Below are 23,497 nucleotides of genomic sequence, written 5' to 3' on the forward strand. Positions count from 1 at the left end.
TGGGTTTGAAGGGATAAACCATTACAGAGATTTAATAACAAAAACATACAGAACTATAGAAAACCCAAAATGCACACTGCCCCTGTGACTACTTTTTTATTATTATTGTTTTATTTTTTTTTTAATCCTTTATTACTCCTTTGGGCTTTTAAAGCAAAGATATTACCTTGGGACCAGGTAATGAGATCCCAGGTAATGAGAGCCCTTGACCTGGCCTATGGCAGGCAGGTGCCCTCAGTTACCACTGGGCAGCATAACTTCATTCTTTTCCATTTCCTGTCTTTTTGTTCTTGTGATAAAACAGCTTTTGAAAACACATTTGGACACGTAACCCTAGAATGTATAACATTGTTTCAGAAGACTGGCCTATGATTTATTTCGTTAAATTCTGAAGAGAAGTGTGGGGTTTTCTACTTTGGAATAATTTCTTGTATTTTGCTTTAAACTATGCCCAAGCAAAGAAACTGCTGTAACAGGATGTTGAAAGCTTCAGGGACAGTGTCATGTTTTTCATTCTGATACCTTACCGTAAATAATTAACATATTTTAATGGTTTAAAAAGAATGCAGAAGCATCAGTTTTCATTCATCTGTAATAATAAAGGAGAAGGAGGAGGAGTGAGTTGACAGGAGGATATGAGATACTATGAATTAAAGTTAATAACTAATGCCTACAGTGTTAGTCATCAGTTTTACCTTGCACATCTCAACATCCCATGTGCTGCAGATTGCAAAGTCTTAAAAGCATTTTGAAATGTGTTTGTTTTATGTGGACGAAAAATCATGGATTGTATTTAAGCAGACATTCAAAGAAATCATTTCAGATGGGAATTAAACAGAAGGAAATAAATCTAAACATTATTTTCTCTCACAGTTTCTTTTTTAAAAACTATTTTTATTTAATGTGATATGATTCATAAATATTTGATGGGCTATGACTCAGTAAATGTCATTTTCTTGGCTCTGAAGGGAATTTTGAGAGTTAATCAAAATGATATACAGTCTCTCTGGAAAAAGTAGAACAAGTACTGTATATCTGAAGGCCAGGTCTGTCAAAATAAATCACAAAACCTCAATTGTATTCCAGGATTAAAAGGGGCAAGTTGTTGGGAAAGTCTAGGTTAAAATTTTAGCAATGCTGTTACAGTAGAAAACGTTTTTGTTAGCTCTTCACTTGCTGATACTGGAGAAGCAATAACTTCTGTAAACTATAAAGGTGTGCCCAATATTATGAAAATTACTAAAAGTGACTATGGCAGTTTTCATGGTTGTTTTCCAACTTCCTCCTGCCTAAGAAACAAATTTGTTTCTTCTGACCTCATTTATGTGTTCTCTGTAAACCAGGATAAATCTTTTTCCATGTCTCCATTGCCTTTTCTGCACCATATTCAAAAGGTGAGGATCAGCTCCGACGTGAAAGAAACTGAGAAACAGAAACTGCATGTATTTTATCAAGCCCTCTGTGATTTTTGGTGGGCTGTGAAGCAAACATCGAATAGCAGCAGCTCGAATTGAGAGGCTGATGCAGGCTGTTTCCAGAGTTTTGTGGTGAAACACTCCACCTCTCTGTAGTTTGGAAAGACAACAGTGCAGGATGCCTGAAGATGTATTTATTACCTTAGGACATTGAATTATTCATTCAAATGGGTAATTACTACAAAAAATTTTAAATTCTTGTTTCCTGGAAACTGTGGCTGATACTCTGATACAATTGGAAACGATGGTTCTTGTACCTGCCTTCTGCAAATGGGTTCTCAAACCATTTGTCCTGACATACTTGGAGATGTTGAATCTATGTCTGTCCACTCCTTTCCTCCTTCTTACGTGAATTCTCTAATTGCTATACTATTATCCTATTGACGAACAAAAAAAGGGGAAAAAATGAAAATAGAAGAGGGGATCCAAGAATATTTCCCCTGTGCAAGCACAAAAAAACCCCCAAAAAACAAAAAAAACCCAAAAAAAACCAAAAAACAAAAAAAAAAAAAAAAAAAACAAAACAAAAACAAAAAAAAAAAAAAAAAAAAAACACCCCCCCCCAAAAAAAAAACCAAAAAAAACCCCCCCCAAAAAAAAAAACCAAGAAAAAACCTACTGCCTTAAACACATTTTGTAGCAGAGCATGATGGCCTCAGTGCATCTTAGGTGCCAGCTTGCAAAGCCCAAAACCCCTAGGTTTGGGCCTGTGGGGAGTTCAGCAGGAAAGAGGCCAAGTTTGGGATGTGGCTGGGATGAGGTATGTTGGTTGTGCCAGCCACCTCAGCCTTGCCAAGATGCAAGGCAGTTCTGGACATGCTCAGAGGCACTACAAATGCTGAGTGGGTTGGCTATTAAAATCACAGGTTAGAGTTATGGCGCTTAGATTTTGCTGAAAACCCATTTTAGAACCATAAAGCTTTCTGGGAGTGGCAGGGAAGGAGAAGAAAAGGAAGATTTAACCCTAATTTTCCACAGCTTTTGTTTAGCCAGACTCTACTATCAAATTTATTGATTGTTTTGCTTGGCTTTATAAAACAATACTAGTAGGATTGGTACAGTCCTGCCAAAGTTTTCATGACTAGGTGATGACAGGAGTAGATTTGGAAAGTTTTGTATTAAGGGAAGGTGATTTTTCAAAACTAACTTCCTTGTGATCTTGTCCCAGCCATCGGGACCAGACAAAGGCCATTTCCATCCACTCTCATGCCTTTGGCAGCAGGCAAAGACATCAGTATTTCAAAAGAGTTTAGTAAGCTCCTGAAGCTGTTTTATTCAGTCAGGAGATGATTTTTATTCCTGGAAGCACAGAGACAGACAGCTGTAACTAGATTAAGGAGAATATCATTAGTATTGATTAAGTGCACAATATTTTTGAATTGTCTTTTTAGCTTTTGTACAGCATGACCATATGTATGAGTGCACTTCATGATACTGGACCTGGTAAAGAGAACCATCATTTTTGGTAGCATTTGACAGCCATTCCATGCTTCATTATCTACTGCTGTCTTAAAGACACTAAACAATGCCATATACTTACATCACCTGGAAGTCCCCTGTGGCTGGTATTGTTCCTTTTGGTAAGGTGAACGCTGAGTTTTGAGTGGCATTAGCAGGTAATGCAGAGCAGTTGCAGCCCCCTTACACAACTCTGATGACAACAAGTGAGCATTGGCTTTACTGCCAACATCAGTAATGCCTCACAAAGAATGAGTCTTTTCACCACATTTGCCACCTCACACAAGGCAGAAGAATGAAAACAATAGAAGGAGCCCTAAAATCCCATCTCTTATGAGAAAGATATGTTAGTGCAAGCCATATGGAAGGCTGCCATGATCCACCTGCCAGTGGGACCTCTCAATCCAGGCACAGGGTGTGTGGAGTGAATCCTGGGGCAAGCATGACAGAGGCAGGATGAATTCACACAGCACCACAGAAACCCTGGACTGCCTGGAAACTCATAAGGTAAGACAAGGAGACAACACAGCCCCAGTGAGAAGAGAGACTTGATGGGCATGCAGAATGCACACAAAACTTCTCCAAAGGACACCAATTATGTGGCAAAGGAAAGGACTGGTGTGGGGTGATGGGCTGGGGTGGAAGACAAATACAAGACCTAAATGACTGATGATAACCTCTGACCTAAGAGAGGTTTAGATCAGATCATCAGAGGTTGCTTGAAAGGGATCACAGAAATTCACTGGCATATGGCATAATATGAATTAACATCAGCAGAGGTTGGTGTCACATGTATATTGTGTCCATGAAAGATATGTGAATTACCCTGTAGTAAACAAGGGTAATGGTGTGAGGGGTAACTGTGAAACAGAAATTATGCTGTATGTTCATATCTCCAGCATATTTTATACATTGGCTTTATTAGAGTCGTATGTGCAAGGCAGTCCTGTTATCATGATCATCCTCTCACTTGGGTGTCAGAGCACGTAAGATTTTTGTTTCTTTTAAGGCCAAAGCCATGGCTGAAGGGTATGCTGTGCTATTAGAAGAAATTATATGAAGAGAATGGAAGAACAGACAAACTGAAGCTAATACATGTCTGACAGAGAGGTGCTTGTAAAAAGCCATGTGTGAGTTGTTCATCTCTCTGTAAGAGGTAGCAGTTCAAGAGAAGGGGGATTTATCCCAAACTTGCAAGTAAATCATAGTGTTTAGCTAAAAGAGAGATATTCACCTTTCAATGTTTTTTGGCCTTTTTGGCTGGATGGGAATCATCAGGAGAAGAAAGGAAATTTTCTTTAATGAAGTTGTGCAGTTATTTCAAGCAGTTACTGGTCATGGGAAAACAGAGAAGAAGGACTTACAGGAGACTATAAAGACTGCCCTGGTTAGTAAGCAGGACATGGATGAAAATGAAGACTTGAGGGGTCCCTCAGTACAAGGGAAAGAGCAGCAGAACCTCCAGTGCCTAAACTCTGTGACAGGCATGTCGGCAGAACAAGTAGCTTCTTCAGTGGCATATGAGGATATTACAATTATTGTTTTTTGAAGAGAGACTGGAACAATTCTAGTTCAGACCTGCTTCCATGTTGTGTACTCAAGCCTGAAGGTATTATTTAGTTTAATTATATGAATTGTTTTGTAAAACAGAACATGAGAAGTGGTATACAAATGACAGAACAGAGCATGAATGACGATGTTGTTTTGATGGATTAAAGGAAAAGGAAAGTTTATTTTGGATAACACTTTGAGAATAGCTATCACTCAATTTCAGGCAAATAAGGAAAGATGTGGCTGCATTTCAGTACTCTTTTATAAACCAGTCAACGCATTACAGACCTAATCGAGATCACAAGAAAATTATTTCTACGATTCCTCTTCTTATCCGGATGCTTTGGATAAGTTCTCAGGTCAGCACTATAGAGTGTGGTGGAGGAACAGACATTATTGTGCCACAGAATTTTTTCAGAATGTACACAGTAATTCTGCCTTGTGAATTGTCCCGAATTCAGGAAAAATATTCATATGGGTTCCTAAAATCTATTGCAGAATACTGAATCTTCTTATAGATGTTTTATTTTTTAAATAAAATAAAAATATTTAAGAGGAGACCAGAATTGTCAAGATCCCATTTCCATGGGTGCTCCTCTTCAATCGTGATATATCATATTAATATCAAGCTTGGAAGGTTCACTGCTTACAATTTCAGTTTTGGAATTAGGATGATGAAAGATTTTAGCTCCAGCATTTTAAAAACAGAATCTTAAAGAGTGGAGGAGTTGATAAAAATAACTTTTTGGGCTGCTCCAAGCCTCCCCCAAGAGGGAATGATTATAAGAAAGGTCTAGGTCCATTTTTAGATGAATCATAAATTATACACTCTATCTAGTAGTTAAAGAGGGAGAAATGCAGAAAAATGTAACCTTTTGACCCTTCCTTCCCCAAACAGCTAAAGTTCTCAAGAAAACATGAACTACTATAAATATTAGTCACTCCCTTTAGAGCTTAATTTGCTGCTTGAAATACTGTTACAGAGCTTGCTCTTTGTGCATGGAAGAGGGTATATGCCACTTTGAGATCAGGACTTAGGGAACATATTCATAGTATGGAAGACAATCCTTGCTATAGATAATCACACTCAGAGGTAGGAGAGCTTGCTTAATTTTTAATTGACCCAAGAGACGGAGTGCCAAGTTACTACCAGTAATGAAGTGCAAAGGAAGAATAAATCCTCTTACAACCTCATGGTTTTATTCTGAGTTCATAAAAAGAGCTTCGTGGGAAAAGAGGGAAGGAGGAGAATATCAGTTAATGGTGGAGGAGTATTTTAAATCAGACTGACCATGCAGCATACTTTACATTTACAACCGAGTCAAAGCTTCAAGTTAAAATTAATGTTGCTCTTAATGACTGTTCTCACATGTAAAAATCAAAGAGAAAATTTCCATCAGGTAGATGAGAGTAGGGTCCAAGCTCTGGAATGAGGTCCCTGATGACTTGATTGTGATGCTGGCAGCTGAAAACATGCCACAGGCATGCCCAGACAAATGGGAAAAGATTTCCCCTGTGAGGGTGGCACTGGCACAAGGGCAGCAGTCTGAATTGTTGACATTTTGGAGGATATTTCTAAGAGCACTTGAACTGGCAGTATGTAAGCTGTCTTTTAATGAACTATGGATCTTATTAATAGGGAGGGACTTGTCTTGACACAGGTCTGGTAGAATTTCTTAAAACAAAGCGTGTAACACATGCCAGATGCCAGACCATAAACATGCACATATTTCATCCAGATAACTTTATAGCTTAAAAATACATTGTCCTCCTTAACATTCTGCATTTTTTTTCATTCAGACAGTGCATATGCTTCCACCCACTACATTTTCCATCTGTATCTTTACCTGACTGACTTGTCTCGATATAATCTTGTATTTGGTATCAGGATTGATGTTACACTAGTCAAATTTGCTGTATCTTTGTTCTTAGCAAAGTATTCCTTAGTAAAGTACTTCTTTCTAATGAATATGAAAATTACTGCTTTTTAGATCTGCTTTATTCTGCTCTGAACCAAGTTACAGATATGACAGAATATTGCTGTATGGCACTTGCAAACACTCAGATCCTTTTTTCAATGAACTGATCCCTTCAAAAGCACAGGAGGTCGCCTCAGTAACTGAAGTATCGAATTTCTTGGAAATAGAATAGTCGTACATCTCTCAGAGAAATGGAATCTGTCAACCTGCTGTCAATATAGTCCCATATAATTAAAGATCTTTTAAGTGTTCTTGGAAAGAAACTATTGGAAAAAATATTTAATAAATGGGCATTCAACACAAATAAAGCAGAAAGCTACTGGCATGCATTTTATTATTGTTTGGAATAACTTAATTTGTCAAAGGAGTCAGCAAAGAATTTAAGTAATATTTATCTTTAGGGAGTAATGCATAATAAAGCTGTTCCACACTTTTCATTGCTTGACTTTTTTTTTCTTAATTGGAAATGTTCAAATATAAACTTCTCATAATATTCAGTCCTGACTTTATGTTGCTGAGACTGAGATGCAGGTTGATACAGTGAAAGATGTATTGAAACAGAAACCCGACAGTAGTTACTGAAAACATTTGGATTTAAAACATTTTTGAAACTGAAAATGATGATTTGCCTTTGACTAAAAATAATGATTGTAAAGGCCTTTTGATTCAATGGTGGGAAGAAATGAACCCATTATTTCGGATATAATTTTCTGGGGATATTCCAGGGGACAAGCTTCATGTTCCTTCTTCCATGGAAGACCTTCTTTCAAGTATTTCAAATACTTCAAGTATTAAAACACTAGATGCATAGATACTAGGAATTTCTGAATACAACATGTTTGCTCTAATCCCAAGAATGGTCCATGAAAAGGTGGAAACTAACTAGTATTTAAATGTTGCAGAGGAAACATCTTGGAGCCATTTTCAGCTGATGAATCTCTTCAGAAACTATTCCTTTCCAGTGGGTCTAAGTTGCAGGAGCAACTTAGACAGGGAAGCAAACCAGAGTCAAAAGGAAGGAGTTAATTTCATACCTCTCCACTAGCAATGAAACACTCAAATCTGAACTGAAAAATAGGTTATAATTCTCAGTTTCAGATGTTCAAAGTAGAGAGCTTAGTTCAGGTACATTGGTAAAGTAAATAATGTCCTTAAACTATCTTACTTGAAGAGGTTTGTATTATTCAGCCTATTCTTTTTTGGTATGTCTCTCCTTTCAGTCAGGCACTACTGGAGACTTGATGCTAGACAGCCAGCTTGAGATGAGTGGTGTTCTGAATGGAATAAACTGCACTGTCTGGGGGACACCCCTGCACTGTTCTTGGTTTAATGCATTTAATATTTAGGCAAACTCATAAAATTCAAATTATCTTACAAAACTCATTTTCAAGAAATTTCATATATTTTAACTGCCTGGTTTAAATAAATGGGATAATTTTGCTGGCGAAATCAAATTCATCCATCAGAATTGCAGATAAGGAGGGTGGTAAGTAAAGATCATTACAGTAAAAGACACAGGACAGATTTTCCCTCACTAGTTTATTCAAAAAGATCAACTAGGACATAAACAATTAGTCATGAAGTGATGTTACCAAAGCCTAGCCAGGTATTAACAGATTAATAAAAGGTTTGTGGTGTCTCTTGATCAAACTCCTGCAGCAAAGAACATGAAGTTAGCCTAACGATCAACTCTACTCCTCATAGTAGAAATAACAATAAAAGGAAAATATATAATGTAGCAAAACCAGGGGCACCACAGACTAAAAACACAGTGTGGAGCTGAACCACATTGAGCATTCAGCTAACTCCTTTAGACTGTTCGCACCTACAGAGGCTGACCTGAGACACCAGCCCTTGAGGCTGGCCAGGACAAATGTCAGTGCACAGGATATTATAGTAAATAAAAGGGAGTCTACAGAATAAGAGAAAGCAGCCAAAGTATTTTAGATTTTCTAGTGACCAAAAGATTAGAATTATCAGAGCAGAAAAAGGCTAGTAAGCCAGTTTTCATTTTCTCTGTCTGGTCTGATGTAGAAACAAGTACAAATCTGCACAAAAAATACTACTCTTTTTTTTTTTCCTCTGCAGATTTGTCTGCAGCAGTTTTCAGAGGGTATTCATGCTAAATATGCTGACAGACCCACCACTTTCTCTGGTAAAGAGAGATAAAGTTGTCCACTCCCACTGCCCACCCTTTCAAAAGAATGCCTTCACCCTCCCCTATTCACCACAGAGACAGGCAGTTATCTCTGGCATGAGATAACTTATGGCTGCTTGAATAGAATTCTATAATTCAAGAGAATTAAAGTCTATATTTCTGCTTTCTTTAGGGCCCTCAGTCTGTTTCAGAGAACAATTAAATAACATATTCTGACAAATCTATAATGTACTCCAGTCTGATGACAAGGGTAATGCTTTTCCCAGTTCTGTCAAAAAGCAACAAATTCAAGTTCCAGAGACAGGATTAATAATATGTTCCTGAGCATAGAGCAGAAATTTGATTTATCTAAAAACCTATTGGCCAGCTGGCCCATCCATTGCCCGTCTCTCTGCCTGCCATTCCTGACAGACAGAATATTTTTTCTTTTTCCTCATCAGTCTAGACAAAACCCTCTGAGGCTGCAGGACTGCATGATGCTGCTCTGAGCACAGATGGAGGAACTTAGCATACAGACTGGCCACTGACTACACTGGAAATAGCATTGTGACACAGCATTATATGTGCATGCACATGCATACCCTGTTTGAGCAGCATCTGTCTAGAAATGAAGTGAGTATAAAGAGGAAAATGCATTGGAAGTCTAGACATGGACTGGGTCCAAATTGTCTGGGACCCATTTGTCTGGGTCCAAATTTTTGTGAGTTTATTAGCACAGGGTTGAAAAAATTTTTCCACTACAAATTGCCTACAATGAAAAAACCAAGTCTTTAAAATGTCAAATAATTTCTCTTTAACTGAGTCTTTCAGGGCCTGAATTCAATCCTGTTTTTTCCTCATGGAAGAAGAAAGGGCAGTAGAGGTTAGAGGATGCTCCAGACATTGTCACTGGCAATGAGGCCTGGCAGGATACATCCCAGACATCCTGGCCCCAGTGCAGCCAAGAGAGCATCCTTGCCCAGAGAATTAGATAAAAATTGCTTTATTTCAGTGGTGAGACTGAAAGTTTAAGCACCCAAAGCACTGCTCTACTTCAGCCCATGCCTTTGCATATGGTGGGAAACCATCCTTACAATTCCCATGCTTACATCTGTACTCTAGCATGTACAACTGAAGGTGCCACCAGAATCACCATGTTTAGACACCAAAATTGCAGCTAACTGTGCTAAGCTAAAGGTCACTGACAAGATACTTAACTCTGGCAGCCAGCAAAAAATACCCAATATGCTTGTAAAGAGTATGTGGAATATTTCAACCCTACCCCCAGACCTTGAATTTTGTATCAGTTCACAAAGAAGTCCACAAAATCTTGGACATCTGCAAGAGTAGAGACAAATGGCCAGATGGAATATGCCCTGTTAGGGCAGTGCTACTGGCTTTACTGTCTATGATGGGCAAAGCTGAAAGAAGCGCAAATAAACCCCAGTAATCCTACTCTTTTGTACTTGGCAAATTCTTAGGAATTTAGAATAAATCTGTCAACTGCTCTAAGTATGCTAAATAAATAAAAGCAGTGGAGGTTGTAAGGTGTCTCAGCAGCATTACAAACAGGAACATATCCCTTCCACTGCCTACGGAAGCAGCCCTGCTAATTTTAAGTTTCTTAATTGTGGAATCTCTCTTCCTCCTTCTCTCTGGAGAAATGTATGAATGGAGTTCAAGAGGGATAATCTCTGCCTATCTGCTTGTCTGCAGTGCTCTCACACACACTTGTCTTGAAATGAGAGTTGAAATTTACCCCCCTACCAACTGTACCAGGGAGTTTTAGGTATTAACTAGCTGGAAAACAAATGAACAAAGAAACAGCAAACCTCTTTGTCATGAGTCACTGATTTAACAGATTTCATTTGCAAGCGCTTCTGTATTTTGAGGTAAATTACAAGTGTCAACACAGGTGTGCAAATAAACTAGTCACCCTACCTGTGTATACGCGATGAGAATCAAACTTAAGAGAGTAATTTATATAATTTCTTTGGTTTTTTTCTATTTAATTAATATCTAACTAAGAAACAAATGCAAAAATCTCCCTACACATTCACTTAAAATTAATTAGTTCTTTTTTCTGTTCTACATATTTTTATATTCGTTTATTGGTTACAAAGGACAATATTTAAAGTGTCTGCACATTTGCATTTTGCTTATCATATTATCTATGGTACAGCTATTGTGTTGAGGTTCCTTTCCTCCCAATTGCATTGAAGTAGCTCTGGGAGTTATAACAAAAACAAACTGCATCCAATTATTAGTTCATCAGAATTCATGTTCCAGACTAAAGTAAACTTTCCATGCCTCAGATATCATTTACAATTCTCTCTAAGACAGACGTATGGAAACCTCTGTATGTTTGGATGCTTTTTAATCTCACTCTAGAAATCACAATGAACAAATGAAACTTCACCTGGGAAACAAATGAAACTGCTAACAAGCTCAAATGAGTATGTGGTTGATTTCGTATTAAAGTGGCTGCTGACACAGATTTAGAAACACAATGAACTTAATGCACAGTTTAGGAACCTTGCCTGAACATTAGTCTGGCCTAGATTAGAGAAGATCTTTCCTACTGTGAACATTTTCTTCTTTTTCACCTAGTGAAGAATTCTGTCTCTCTAATGAAGGTGGGATAATGAGCAGGCAGCAGTGAGCAGTGGAAGAAGCAAGGTAAAAAAGAAGGAACTGACAGAAAGAATTCACACATGTTTCTCACCTTTCAGACAAGATAGTGGGACAAAATGTTTGCATCTACCATGTGAAATGTTCTGTGCGTTTCTTTTTTTATGAGGGCACAAAAAACGCTTAACGTAAGCCCCTATGAGAAGCAGAATATGAGAAACACTATGCAGTCAAGTAAATGTTTGCCACTGTCTGCCTTAGTTTCAGTTAAGTCTACTTGTTCACTGGAATGATCACAAATCATGGAAAATCTGTATTATATTGCGGTAATGACATATTTAATGCTTTATAAATAGCCTCCTGAAGTAATACTGCTTTGGGAGAATCAAACTATTTAATTTTAAAATAGACTCCAGAGCAGATCCTGTAAAGTTATTAACATGTTATAAACAACATGGAGGGGAATAGAAAAAAAGAACCACCTATGAATTTTTTTTTTTTTTTTTTTTTCTTTTTTTTTTTTTTAGAGCCTGACCTGTGTTTTTTATTATGTGAGTCTGGTCCAGCACGCTGCTGTCTCTTGATTACTTTAAGTAGCAGAGGTGAACAGATCACATAGATTTATTTGGGAGAGAAACCAAAGCATGGGTCTCCAGATAGAAACAAAAATATAAAAACTACAATCAAACTACAGTCAATAGAAACTATAATCAAAAATGATAGCAGCAGGATCCTGAGAGAGTAAAAAATGAATTTATTGGTATACTCCACACTTTTTGATTTCCTTAAAGAACAAATAATGCAGAATCCAATATTCAACTCTTGACCCTAGTCAGTGTTCCACTCTAGACTATGTTCTTATTCTGTATGTGTATGTGTGAACTGTTTGAGTAAAAAGCATAAGCCACACTTCACGTGATCATTACAGAACTCCCTGTACACCATATGGGTAAAACCAGTTATTTTGCAGTAACATCCAGTGAAACTGAAACAATCCATCACCCAAGCAAACCAGTAGAAAACACTTAGAGCTTAATGACCCAGAGCAGGCCAGGCTGCAGACAAGCTCCAAGAAATCAACCAGGCCCTTGAAAAACTTCCCATGTGGAGCAAAGTACAGATATCCTGGCAGGGTTGCACACACCCTGAAGACATGATTGTCCTATTGACCATCCTATCAGCTGTGTGTGTGTCCCTTTGCACCCTTTTGTTCTTTTTACCCACTTTGTAAACTTCAATATCCTCACCTACTTCAATATACTCCCAAAATTATGTAACTGAGGAAACTCTGTCTCATAATGGGGAAGCATATAGGTGATAGTCCCAGTCTGGTCAAAAGACTGAATTTAGATATCTTACAAGGTGTATGGGGAGGTACCTCTATATTCTCCCACTGCCCTGGTGGATGTACAGTAGCATCCTGATGAAAACTTTATTTTCACCTCCATTGTGGAAGATTTAGGTTCCTTCAGTTTTTCCTGTTGAACTTGTGACTTGTTTTGTCTAGAAAAGAAATTTTAATTGACCCAAAATCAAAAAGAATCACTATATCACAAATGTAAAGGCATTAATTTAAAGAGAAAAACAGTTGGACTTGAATTCATAGCAAGGCGAGGTATTAATAGTGGTCTACAGTCAGGCATTCCATAGCCTGGAGGCCTGGATAGCCCTCAGCATCAGAGTTCTTCAGTGCCTAGGTCTCTGGAAAGAAAGAGTGTTTGGAAGAGGAATAAAACATCATTTATGCAGAAAACACTGAATGCTGCTGTAGAGATTGTAGGTGAGGCGTTCACAAATACCCACCAAATAAAATGTGTAGGAGAGGTGGAATTTGTCAGCCCTCCCTCTCAGCCCCAGAGAGCTTGCAGGTGGTTTTGGCTGAGACCATTGGATATCATCCACCATAACCTCTACATGTTTTTACACGCCGAGCTTTCCAGAATTCTGTTCTTCATGAAATTAACCAAGCAAGAGCAGCCATGAAATCCTATATTGACTCCTGGATGTGGGTGTATAATGGAGCTGCCTGGTGATTGTGCTCCACACTCAGCTTAGTCAAATTGTCTGTGATTTTCATTGCATTGCACTCTCATGAAAGGATCTAGTTGAGGGTGAAGGAAATATCTGTGGCTCTCTGAATCTGTACATGGTTCATGGTGCCTCTCAAAAGCTGTAATCTTGAATGCACTTTCAAAGTACCATGATTGTTTGGCAGTATTTTCAGAATCTGCTTTGGCCCTGGTCACCATGGTGGCAGGGGGATGATAAAGCCTTTTGTGTAGCTTACAAATACATGTTTATCAAATGCTGCCTTGTTTAGCCTATAGGTATTTGCACAAACTGAAATTTTCTAGGGTAGGCTCCAGGACAAGAACCTGGATAAACACAGCAGCTCTCTGTCTCTAATGAGCTAGCAAACATCAGCATTGGAGATTGTGGAACTGCCCTGCTGGTGCCAAACACAGTGTAGAAGGTTCATGCCCAATCTTGTTCTGCATTTAATGTTTTGATGAATGATTGGTCACAAGGGAGAGAAGAAACACTATCCTGCCCTTCAACTGACAAATGCTAACATATTATTTCAGAAATAAGTGGTACATCTAGTAGTAACAATTTATCGAGACAGATACAAAAAGCAGAAACCACTCTTTCTGACTGCACTTGAGAATTCAGCCATTTCTTGGTGCAGACTCTTGAACAACAGAAACATATTTTATGTGTGATGATACCTTGCATGTGTACTGCATTTGGGATCAGTGAAGCATTCAGCAGGAGTAGTCTTTCTCCTTCTAACTTTCAGTAAGACTTTGGCCTATTTTTAAATCACTCAGTCAGGAAAACTTTTGGCTCAGATTAAAACTAAGATGAAGTTTACTGCTTTACATCAGCATGCAGGTAGACTTTCCCTCTACAGTGTCAAAATGGAACTCTCCAAGAGAGTCTTAATGACTCTCTTCAAAGACAAGTGTCCAGATCTCATAAGCCCAGAGCTCGCTGGCCATATATATATAGCCATGAGGGACTACCAGTCGAAGAATGCGAAATTATTTTGGTAAATTAAAGCACTATGACCTGAGGTGGGGGGTAAAGGCAAAAAACCAACCAAACAGAAGCCAGATACAATGAACTTAGCTCAAATACAAGATTTCCTTTGTAAAAGACAGTTAGCTGTATCAGTTCTAGGTGGAGTGTAGTAGTCTAGGGAACAGTCTAGAAAAAAAGGGTCTGAAATGTAAGTGCAAAAATAGAAATGAATGAATGGTGTCATGGCCTTGTGAAAAAGGTAAACAGTGGCTCTAAGAACAGGAACAATTTTACTTGGCCTTAACACTCCTCATTAAATTGTTAAATATTTTGTCTGTGTTGGGGAAATCCAGGGGATTTCCTTCTTCCTCGTCATTCTTCCCCTTTTCTAAACACTGTGAAGCAAGTGTAGAAAATGCAAAGAAAAATAGAAAGACTAGAACACAAAAGTATCTAGAAATATTACCTCTGTAGAGAAATTGAAAATGTCAACAGTTTTCAGTCTAGACGCCAGAGGACTAAGTCTTCAGATATGGAAAAGCCAGCATGAGAGGGATTATCTCTCTTTCATATTGGCTTTAGATAGGATCAAGTGTCATAAATTTCCTGCAACACCAGACCATGTTTTCTGCTGAATCAGATGTACTGAGGGGAGGAGGATGCCCAAAGAGCAGGTTGGGCAGTAGTTGTAAGGAGAAGCATGAGCACACTGATATGGATGATGATCCCTTGAAAAATCACGGTTTATTTTCTGTGGTTTCCATAAATATTTCCACCTCATTGGCGTATGTCTGAAATCCTTCTAGAACTAATACCTGGCTCTTTTACTTACACTTGGAGCATCTCTCTGCTCAGTGGTGATTTCTTATCATTTTTTGACACTCAGTTAACTAATTAATTGAATCCCTAGTGTTAACTTTTCCTGGTAGTGCGTATTATGTGGCACTTTAAGTCACACACACACTACAAAATCTCTAGTATATAGTATCCAGAGAGTTACATCAGTTTGCTACTTGGTTCTTAAGACAGTGCACTCAGTTCTACAGACTAGGCTCTTCTTGAATCCTTCAGCGGTCAGAACCTTTTCTTCCTCATGGGAATGTAAGACTTTTTCCCTCTACAATGCTTAGAAAGTTAGGGCCAGTGGAGATTGTGGCCCTAATCCACCAGGGATTTATCAGCTGCCTTTTGACAGGTAAAAAGGGTTTAAAAATGGTGGCAACCTCCTGAACACTGAAATGTGAGAAAAACAATAGCATCTCAGTCACCCTCTCATTCAAATGTAGAGAACAATTCTTAACTCATGATTTTTATTACATTCTCTGCAAAATCACCAGAGAAGAGATAAATGTGCTGTGTTGTTTGGGCACTTTGAAGGTCAGGTTTTAATTGGAGTTTCATAAAGGAAGCAGGAAGAACTGAGAATTCCTGAGAGGCAGAGAGAGAGAGAGAGATGTTCTCTCTCTCTCTCTCTCTCTCTCTCTCTCTCTCTCTCTCTATGCAACAGCCCCTTCCCCCCCGCTGGAATTCGGGAGCCATGAACAGCCAGGTAGAGAATGAGCTTCACAGATTTCAGGAATCCCCCAGGAAGAAACCAATATCCCCCTTGCTCTGGGATTTTTTCTGCAAGTCCAACATAGAGTCTTTCTGTTGCTTATGAGACAATAATATAAAGGAAACTACCCAGAAATAGATAAGCTCCAAGCAGCAACTTTTATTAACCATATTGCAGTTGCTCATATTTGTTACTTTTCTGACTGGCTGCTTTCAATTTCCAAAAAAATAAACTGTTCCCTTGTAAACTAATAAAACTACAGTTTGCTCTTACATAGATTAGCTGGTAGATGGAAATCTCACATGGATCAGTCTCAGTGCAAGAAACTCATTGCATATCAGATACAGTGACTCAGTTTGCAGGACCTCATGTTTTGGTGCCCAGTCAATGGCTTTCATAAAAATTACTCTATTTTTTCAAGACTGCTGTGTGCTATTACAGTGATTTCAAGTAAACCTTTTGCACTGAGAAAGAGTAGAATGACTGATTTCTGTCAAAATGCTCAGGAGTGACAGCAAGGCTCTTAGAATCTGCTTCTTGATACCCTCCAGACATGATGCATGAGTTGAGCTATATCATATAATCTCTGATATGTATAAAACAAGGATAATACTATAATTTATTCACAAAGTGGATTTTGGGGGATAATTTTATTAGCATGATGAAGTTCTGAGACTACAGAGCTCACAGCAGTACAAATATCTAGACAGAAAATTTCCAATAGAAGCTGCTCAACTCCCCATGTAAACTGAGTCTTAAGTAAAGGGCAGAACTGTCTTTTTTGTTTGCTGAAGAAAAAGTGGTCTTTTAAGCCAAACGGCAACAAAATTGAAAGTTTTTGCTAAATTATGTTTCTTCCTTTATTCTCTCTAGTTTTTAAAATATCAACAAGTTTATCCACCTTTTTTTGTACTTGCTTTCTGGGTTTGGGTTTTGTTTGTTTGGTTGGTTGGTTGGTTGATTGGGATTTTTTGAGATTTTCTATACGAAAAAAGCAGGTAGTGTTTTTCACAAACCAGACATATCTCCCTGTTAAAAGTGCTGCTCATTATGTAAAAAAAATCTTTAGTCTTCAACTGAAGAGGAAGTGCTCTCAAAAATGCCCACAGGTCTCTGAAAACAGCATTTATTTTTACTTAGCATGCCTGATTCTGATATTATCTTGATCAAAAAAGACAGACAGCAAACCACAGAAAAGCTTTTAAAATCATCTATCTTCTTTGCTTTATAAGTAGGCTCAGAATAAGAATCATCATTGTTATATCATCAGCACTTTCTCTGATCTCTTCACCCAACAGGATTTTCTCTTGTTACTTTCTTACATCTCCTGCAAAATGTCCATGAAAAATGAGCAGGTATCAATCTGTGCTCCAGGTAATGCCCTTCTCAAAACCAATTTGCCCACATTTCACAGTACAGGAGGGTTGATTGACATGGGAAATGCAACTCCAACCTGGTTTCACTAAGTGCCAAATGGGACAAAGGGAGTTTTTGACAAAGACTAAGAGGAATCAAACAGAGGTGGCCAAGGTCACTTTGAGTCATTGCACAATCTGTACATGGTAGCTACTTCAAACATATCCTTAATGTAACAGGAGAGCATCACACACCCAACACTGATAAACAGACCTCACCACATCCTGATTTGCATCCAGACTCTAGAGTTAAGCTCTGTTCATTCTTTTTAGCTGTGGTTTCTTCATACAGCTCTTGGAGGAAAGAAAAGAGTTGTTCAATTGACATGATATTTTGCAAGACAAGTCCCCAAATTACAAGAAGTTGAGCAACATTTTGGCAAAGATTTTGGCATTTTCTTTCCTTCTTTCATGCATTTATCTTTGTCCAAAGTAGATCTTCTCCATGACTCTCCTGTCTGTACAAATGACTCTGTTTGCTGAAGGAGTCTTCACCTACTTTTAATCCATCCTGAACTTTGCAGGTTCCTTTTTGTTTAGCTTTCTGTAATAGATGATGTCTTTTTCTTCTTTTTCCCCTCCTCCATGATTTTCTTCTGCCTTTTGAGGTTTTTTTCCTCCCTTATTTTTTTCCCTCAAGATGTATCATGGTTCCTATACCCCTCCAACGGCTTTAGTAACTTTAAAAAAATTATTATTACTATTATTCTTTTTTTCTTCTTAGCATGTTTCCTTAGACAGACTTTTACTAGTACATTTCCATGTTAGTGAAAAGACAAGCAAGCATGGACAAAAGCCTACAAACTAAAACCACAAAACTAGTTTCCGGTTTTTCTATTTCCAGTAGATTTTTTGCATTATTGGTAGTTCTGAGAGTGCAAAGGGTGATTTCCTTATACATTATCCCTTGAGAATTACATCAGTGAACAGCAATCTGAATTTCTCAGAAGTTCTGTGGGAGAAGTGTAGATGGAGGCTGGAATAGGAATATCATAGTCATCCTGATCTTTTTCAGTAGAAGCTGAAATGTTTTAGGGTGAATCCATGCCACAGACAATGGAAATCATTAAGTGACACCTAAATATAAAGAATATAAAGAACAGACCTGCACATTGAGAACACTTTTTCAGCATGTTTGGACAGTGTGAACAATGGCCACTGTCAAAAACGCATCTTAAGAGAAAAGAATACAATCACTTTTCCAAAGCAGCTAACTAGCTCTCTTCATTTCCAGCATGAAAGGAGCAAAATGTTATTTGTACCAGAAAACAAGCTGAAAGCCCATGTAACCAGATTTGTAGAAATGAGGCAGAAATCCTTGTTTTGAGAATAATGTTAAACAAAGTCCTATGCTTCCACAAGAATTCTTTGTGCTTGCTGGTGGTGCATGTCCACACATACTTTTGAACATGCCTGTCATCAGTACCATATCAGGAGTTCGGGTAGCAATTCTCAGGAATATATTGACATTTTAACAGTTTGGCTTGATATCTTATAGGCTCAGTAAAAAATTACCAAGCAGAGCAGAGGGTTTTATTATACCAGATAGATGCCTTAACTAATAATATTTCGTTTGATAAGATCAGAAACATTTTATATTTTATACACTTCTTATACATACCTTTATGTGTATGATGAGTACTGAAATATCTACTCTATTGACTGTTTTTGATATAATGTAAAAATTAATTAATTATTTATTTGAATAGCTATTTACTTATGAGGGATGGTACAACTATTATTCAGTGTATTTATTATTCTCTCAAGCCTTTGTGGTGACTTTTAAAAACAAGACCGTAGCATGTGTAAATAATTCCAAGTGCTCTTCTTATTTCAATTTATAATTTAACTGAGCTTGTGTATATGTGTCTAAAAATGTTATTTTCTTAAAAAATATGAAATCACTTTTGTTGTTTGTAGAATTTTCTGTGAATGTGACCCAAATGAGCATTTGGAATAATCAGTAAAAGTAGTAAAATCAAAATCATGTCTTTAGATCTTCCTGAAACACATAAGTTTCACACTTTAAAAAACAGAGAAAAGGAAAATAATAATGGAAATATTACGGTTTTATACCCATTTGCATCAGTAGGGAAATTCTTATTCCAAGATTTGTCCATTTTTTACCAAATAGTACCAAGTATTTCAAAACATTGTAGTACAGAGCAGCTTGGATGACAGGCTTTAATTAAGAAAAGTTCCATGGCTATTTTATCCTATATTTTCTCAAAACCCTGCGCATTCTATGCAGTGCCTACAGAGATATCACCAGGGATTTGCTCCAAATAAAAGTTCCTGACAGCATGTGCTGCATAACACTTCGTTGCTAAGATCTCCAAGATATACATCAAATACCCTGGAGGGTCAAAAGCCCAGGTAGTGGTAGTGATGAATGTGGATTACAGTCCTCCTGGAGGTACCACCATGACAGGGGTGGGATAAATGGGAGCTAAGGAAACTTTGTGATCTTGACTCTAACAGCCCTTACTCCCTCATTTTTTTTCTGCAGCAAGGGCTATGGATTACATGATAGTCCCTGAGGGAGCAATCTGATGCTCAAGGCTTCCTAATGCACAGAAGTTGCACTCAATCTCCTCATCAGTCATAAAATGTACCCCAGTGAGCACTCCTTGGCAGTGACTGCACTTATTTATATGCTCACACACGTATTCTGCTCTATATGGAGTTGTAGAGCTTGAGCTGTGAGGCGACAGGACTGAACAGCTAAAGAAGAACCCAAGGATCTGTGAAATATCCCATGTCTGGGGTAGTGTTCAGCCAACAGGAGATTGTCCACAAAAAGGCTTTCTTACAAAAGCCCATAAGTATCTTCCTGCAGCACCCAAGAGCTTGTTGTGTTTGCTGAAAGAAAATGACACTGTGTTATCTGTGTCTTGGATCTACTCATCAATAGTCATTAATATTTATATAAAGTCTTTTAACCTACCATCTAGTAAATTAATCACAAAATTACAAACCACTTTACTGCAGGGCATTTTTAATCTTTAGTGAAGGGATAAGAAGGACGATCTTTCTGAGAAGTGACACTGAAGTTCATCCTCATTGTCCTTCCATTGTTGCTCCTACCATCTCTTAGTACACTGTCACCCAATATAAAACATGACTATCCACTTAACCTAACCTTGATTCTGGCATAATGCCATGAAGCCATGCCTTTTCAAAGCTCAGCATCTCTCTTATAACAACAGTAGCCTTCATGACCAGTACATCTGTTCAAACATGTGTGGAGATTAAAAAAGGAACAGACTTTCAAAGAGAGAAAAATTCATAGCAGGAAAAGGTGAGTAAGCTCACTGCTTTCTCACATGCTGAGTTCTTTTTTTAACTCTACTGATGAATCTCATGTGTTCTACCTTTGTTTCTTGTCATAGATTTGAAACAAGATAACCAGAGAAATTATCCAGCCTATGTAATATGTTACCTTCTTACAGGTTGGTTGGGTTTTTGTTTGTCTATGTTTTTTGTTTGTTTACTTTTTTGTTGGAGTTTTTGTTTGGTTGATTGATTGGGGTTTTGCTATACTTCTCTATGTTTTGTTGCTATGTGTGTTTAAAATTTTGCAGAAACCTTTAGCTGAAAAATTATGTATGTTTGCTGTTAGAGTGAAAGGCTACTTCCTTCCCTCTGTGTCACACATTCACAGCAGTATTTGCACTAGCCAGAAATAGCACCACGTCATGCCTCCTCCCTTTTTACATTTTTCCACATTGATGGGTTGAAAACCTCATCACTTAGGGCAGTATTATCAGAAGTTCAGAGTGGGAAGAGGTGATAATTAACAGATACACAGAGATCAGGGCTGGATTTCTGATATCCTTACAGCTTCACCTGTGCAGCTTCAATAAACAACAAGAGTCTGTTCACATTTGTACAAAGGACAAGAGGCCATGGACACAAGTGGCAACAAAAGAAATTCCAACCAGACATAAGGAAAAACCATTTCATAATAAGAGTGGTTCAGTGCTGGTACCAGCTGCCCACAGAAGTTGCAGAACTCTCTTCCTTGAGGTTAAAATAATTATAAAAAGCCCTAAATGGACAGATATGACTGAAGTAGGCCTTGCTCTTGAACAATACATTGAACTGGAATCCTCCTTTCCCACATGAATTACTGTTTATCCCTGTGGTTTTGGAATCAGCCTGTGCTGGTGAATTACAGGAATAAAGCAAGAGTGCAAGCAGGTCCCTAAGAATAGGATGAATATGGTCAAGACTTGACACCTACTAGAAAGAGATTGGGGTGGGAGAAGGTGAAGGGAGAGAAGGGTAAAGCACATAATCTTCCCATGACTTTGCTTAATTGGGGTATCAGACCCCAGCATGAGGGAAGCAAGGCAGGAACCAGCAGGCACATTAATTACATATAAACTGATTCCATCTCAAGACCTGTAGACATTGATGCCTTGGCAAGGCTGACCTGGAACAGAGACTGGGCAGAGCTAGAGAATAAAGCAGATATTTACTGAAAGGCCTTAAAGGGTACACCTTGGGCAGCACAACAGCCTGACCAGGGCTACACCCAGGGTGGACTTAAAGTAATCACAAAACGGATGACCTGTCACAAGGTCTCAACACTTTCGTAAGCTTTGGTCCATTTGCATATTGGGGTTTAATTGTCCAATTACAGCTTCAGGTTATGAAATCTCATCCTTCTTGTTTCTCTCTTCAGTCCATTGTTGTTTATGCTTTTGGGCCTGAAACTTGTACTTGTTGTCCTTGGTCTTCAGTAAGAAAACGATTTTTTTTCTACCTACTCTGTGAAGAGAGCTTACTAACGCTAACATGAGGCTCAGAACTACACCCCTAGGCAGCACAGAATCTGAAAAATATGAAGGCTAAACGTTAAGGCATCAACATAAATGAGAGATTGGTGGGGTTTTTTTACAGAGTTAAGAATGAAAATGCAAACTACATTTCACAGAGAAAACACTGGAAGCATAGCAATTTTCAGCTAAAGCTCAGGATGTAGCTGTAGAGTGTGTTTTCAAGAAAAAGTTCAAACATGGGGACAAAAGCAAACACATAAAATTTAAAGACATATAGGAATTTTTTGCAACCACACTTTTGGTAAGCAACAATTCATAAGAGTGAAGCAGCAGTGAAGACAATGAAGGAGAGTGTATAGCATGCTTGAGCACAAAGACTGTCAGACTGAGAAAGCTGATATAAACAAGAACATAGAATCACAGAATGGTTTGGCCTGTAAGGGATCTTAAAAATAATTTAATTCCAACATCACTGCCATGGGTAGGGAACTTTATACTGTATCATATACTCAGGGCTCTGTGTAATCTGCCCTTGAATGCTTGTCTGGGGATGGGTCATCTGCAACTTCTCTGAACACCCCTTTCCAGTGCCTCACTACTCTCACAGTAAGCAATTTCTTCCTAATATCCAATCTAAATCTACACTTTCTCAAGCCATTAAGATGGTGGCAAAGAGAGAAAAATCCAGTTTAGATCAGGAAAACAAGAGTCTATTTATATGGACCACATGTTTGAACAGGGTTGGGCAGGAGTGAAATCATCCCAGGGCACAATTTATGACTGGGTGAGGTTACAGATGATTCGAAAAGAGCAAATGAATTTGAAAAATAGGATGGGAGCAGCTAGGACACTGGTGACTAGCCAGCTTAACATAAATTTTTTGGGAAGGGCTAAAATAAAAAAATAGATCTATTACAAGCATCCCAAGGATAACACAGAAATAAATAACAAGTAGTGCAGATTTGTAAAAAAAGAGAAAAAAAAAAAAAAAGGAAGAAAAAAAAGAGTCTTGTTTTTATCTATAACAAAAATAACAGTTTTTGAAAAAAAGGAAAGATATGCTAACTCAGGGAGGATCTGTCTGAACCACCTACATCAGTAAAAATATTTAAGTGTCAGGTAAAAGCTAGTTTGAATTGGAAAGACCAGAGTATATTTATCATGGGCTTACTGTCACACTGTGTAGTGATGTATGAGGTAGTATTTCAAGAGGGTCTGTCTGGGATTTAGAACTAACCAGTATTTCTGTTATTCGAGTATTGAGGATTCACATTTGACAGCACTTCCTGACAAATGCGTTTTTGTGAGCAAGTTACAAAATACTATGCAGTAGTACCCTAGGAAAAATTGACTGCAGGTTTTCAGACAAGGTATTTGTTCTTAATACTGCCCATAAACTGCCTAAAGCAGAAAAAGCTTCCAAACTTGCCATAACCAAATGGAGTTTCATATTTGAGGAAGAGGGAATAATCCTTTCACTTCACG

This window comes from Zosterops lateralis, assembly GCF_965231275.1.
Source record: "Zosterops lateralis genome assembly, chromosome: Z".
Classification (NCBI taxonomy): Eukaryota; Metazoa; Chordata; class Aves; order Passeriformes; family Zosteropidae; genus Zosterops; species Zosterops lateralis.